Below are 3,908 nucleotides of genomic sequence, written 5' to 3'. Positions count from 1 at the left end.
GGATCGGGCAGTGTTTCGTTCTGCTGTGCATGGGGTCGCTATGAGTCGGAAACGACTCGACGGCACTTAACAACAACAACAATATATAAGGCTGGCAGGTGATAGTTCTACATACGTACTTGCATGCATTATAAGAATGTCCATATAAATAGAACTAACAGGTGGCAAGGTTACAACTTCATAGCCACAGCCAACCAGCTGAGGGAGCGAGTAGTTGGATCTGTGGGCTCAGGACCATGGTTGCAGGGGACATCAAGCTCAACTGCCATAATATACTACACAAAACATTGTTCCACATCCCACTGTGGTGAGTAGCGACTGGGGTCTTAAAACACTTGTAAGCAGCCATTTAGATGCAACAATGGGTCTCTCTTCGTCCAGGGCAAAGAAGAATGAAGAAAACCAAAGATTTGTGGAAACAATTAGTCTAAGGGACTGGTACACCATGCAATCCTCAGCCTGTATGACCATGAAACCAGAAGAACTAGATGGTGCCCAGCTACCACTGTCAGTCAACCACTCAGAAAGAGGTCAGTGCAAGAGATCCTGGATAGAGTGAGGGAACAATGTGGAACAAAACTCAAAATCATAAAAAAGACCAGGTTTGCTGGATCCTTAGTGCTGCTCTGATAAGAATATACCATAAATGGATGGCCTTAACAAATAGGAGTTTATTCTCTTACAGTTTGGAGGCTTTAAGTCTGAGGTCAAAGTGCCAGGCTCTAGGGACTGGGTGAACCTCAGCCTTGGGTTTCAGCTCTGCCTCTTGCTCCCAGCCCACGGAAGCTGGAGGCTTTCCTTCACTCAGACAGCTGCTGGCTGCTAAGGCTGACAAGCCCAAGGCTGACAAGTAAAAAGGCACAGTCCCGATGTTACCAAACCACACGGCAGGCTGTTAATTCAAGTTTATTGTAAGTCCCCACATTGGCAGAGCACGGCAGGCTGCTGAACAATGACACAGCTACATGCAGGGTTCAAGTGTGCCATAAGCTAGAGACCGTTCCCAAAGCTTATATACAGGAAGCAGTCCACATACCCAAAGCAGCTACTCCGCTCCTCCAATAGATTCCACCATAGAGTTAATTACTAATCTCACCACGGAGTTAATTATTAATTTCACCATGGGGCATAACTACATTCAGCTGCCCAGCCACTCAACCAGGCCCAGCCAAGTTGACACACAAACTTAACTACTATAGTTGGTCTGATAGAGCCTGGTGAGACCCTCAAGACTATGGCCCCTAGTTACCCTTCAGGTCTGGAATTGAGCTCACTCCTGTGGCTTCCAGCCAAGCAACAGGCAGGCATATAGGGTGAACATTTATATCAGGTAGATACACTGCTTGGAGAGATCAATCATGGGAGAATGGAAGGGTAATGTTTGCACAGGGAGACAGCTCAGGGGACAGAAATGCATAGGAAAGAAGGACACAGGGAAAGGTAACCATGGGGAGGGAGTGCGAAGAGAGCTGTTACACTGTGGGAATCAGTCAATGTCATGAAACAAAAAAAAAAATGTGTAAGAATTACTGTATGGAAAATCAATTTGCTCTGTAAACTTCCACCCACATCACAAAACTTAAACACACACACACACACACACACACAGAGAAACCGTCAACAACTCAGCAACAAAAAGACAAGCAGTACAATCAAAATATGAGCAAAGGACAGGAACAGACACTGCACCAAAGAGGACATTGCAACAGCCAACAAACACAGGAAGAGACGCTTACGATCACTGGCCACTGCAAATCTGCAAAGCTACAGTATGATGAAATACCATCTCACCCCACTGAAGGGCAGTGGTCTGAAACACAGACGGCATCAAGGCCGGTGAGGCTGTGGGGAGACTGCAACCCTCGTACACTGCTGGTGGGACTGTAATGTGGAACAACCTTCATGGAAAACCCATCCTCAAAAACTACAACTAGAGAGACCTCAGACCCAGCAATTCCACTCCCAGGAGTGTATCCCAGAGACAAAGAGCAGTGACGTGGTAGATACATGCAACCCATGTCCATTGCAGCACTATTCCGAACAGCAGAGAGATGGAGCTACCTCCATGCCCATCAGCGGATGATGGATCGACAAACTGCGGTCCATACACACGATGGGGTACTACACAGCCATGAACAATAATGAGGGGCCTGGGAAACATTTTATAACATGGATGAACCCAGAGGGCACTGTGCTGAGTGCAAAAAGTTAATGACAGAAGGGCAAGTGGTTCATTAGTGCAAAAAGTCAAGAATAGGCTGACATACAAAAAACAACCTTCTCTGACAGTTACCAGAGATGGGAAGGAGAAGGAAGGGAATCATTTTCTGGATAGCTGTCGTCATTGACAGGTGGCATCAAGTTGGCTCTGACTCACACCGACCCTGTGTACAACAGAACGAAACCCTGCCTGGTCCTGAGCCAGCCTCACAGTCCTTGCTATACCTGAGCCCATCGCTGCAGCCACCATGTCAATCCATCTCATTGAGGGCCTTCCTCTTTCTCGTTGACCCTCCACTTTACCAAGCATGACGTCCTTCTCCAGGGAATGGTCTCTTGTGACAACGTGACCGAAGTAGGTGAGATGGAGTCTGGCCATTCTTACTTCTAAGGGGTATTCTGGCTGTACTTCTTCCAGGACAGATTCCTTCATTCTCTGGCAGTCCATGGGACTTTCTGTATTCTTAGCCAACACCGTAACTCAAAAGCATCAACTCTTCTTCGGTCTTCCTTATTCGTTGTCCAGCTTTCACATGCACATGAGGTGACTGAAAATATCATGGCTTGGGTTGGGTGCACCTTAGTTTTCAAAGAGACATCTTTGCTCTTCAGCACTTTAAAGAGGTCTTTTGTAGCCCAACGTATTATGTCGTCTGATTTCTTGACTGCTGCTTCCATGGGTGTCGATGGTGGATCTAAGTAAACTGAAATTTTTGACAGCTTCAACCTTTTCTCCATTTATCGTGATGTTGCTGATTGGTCCAGTTGTGAAGATTTTTGTTTCCTTATACCATCACCAAAAATAACAACTGTCTGCTATCTAGAAAGAAAGCAGAACTCCTTCTAGACAGTAGAGCCTTGTGATCGTTGGGGATGGGAAAGGCAGTGGCCCACATGGATGAAGTCTGCACAAGGTGACCAAGGTCACTGATGACATTAAGAAAGTACACAAGAAAAAGGGACAGACTCTGTAACATGCAACTCTGCAACAACAGTAACAAGAGCCACAAAACGCATGTGGTTACATGGGGGAGGCCTGCATGCACGTATCTACCCAGGCGGGCATGTGTGAGCACAGGGCTGGGCACGCATGGGTGCCCCTGGAGGCACACGTACATGCGTGTTTGTGTGTGCTGCATATATTCATACATTCAGTAACTCACAGGGGGCACAGTCATGGAGACCTCCTGGACCTAGCCAAACACCTCGTGGGACTGGTTTAGTGCAAAGAAGGACTTAGGACCATATTCTCGTGGGACAGCTCAGTCAACCGGTGTAGTTCGTCAAGATAAGTTCTGCTTCCTAGTTTGGTGAACAGTGTCCAGAGTCTTACAAGCTTGTGAGAAGCCACCTAAGATACCACTTGGGGTCTTTACTCATCAAGAAGGAAACCAAAGACACAAGTAAGAAACTAGTCCACAGGACTGACTGTCGACAGAGACCATGGCCTCCTCTACCCTGCGGTCAGAACTAGATGGGGCCCAGCAGCCACTGCTGACCATCCTGACCAGGGACACAGCAGAGGTCACAGACACAACAAACTCAAATTCCTGAATGTGACTGGACTGACAGCCAGGAGAGGAACCCCCAAGACTGTCTTCCTAAGATACTCTTTGAACCTGGAACTGAAGCCACTCCCAGAGGTGATCTGTCAGCCAAATAACACATCGGCTCATAAAGTACAGTGT

General features: G+C 47.2%; 1 protein-coding gene across 1 annotated transcript in view; it reads right to left on the bottom strand.

Moving 5' to 3' along the window:
- CABIN1 (calcineurin binding protein 1) overlaps positions 1 to 3,908 on the bottom strand; it is a gene marked incomplete at its 5' end in the record, with an annotated part of 148,772 nt that overhangs the window by 12,423 nt on the left and 132,441 nt on the right. The gene's annotated exons all lie outside the window — the stretch shown is intronic.

The sequence above is a fragment of the Orycteropus afer genome, unplaced genomic scaffold (assembly GCF_000298275.1).
Source record: "Orycteropus afer afer isolate SDZICR_OR568_19922 unplaced genomic scaffold, OryAfe1.0 scaffold00744, whole genome shotgun sequence".
NCBI lineage: Eukaryota > Metazoa > Chordata > Mammalia > Tubulidentata > Orycteropodidae > Orycteropus > Orycteropus afer.
Note: the sequence above shows the minus strand (reverse complement) of the source record. Positions and strands in the feature narration are given on the sequence as shown.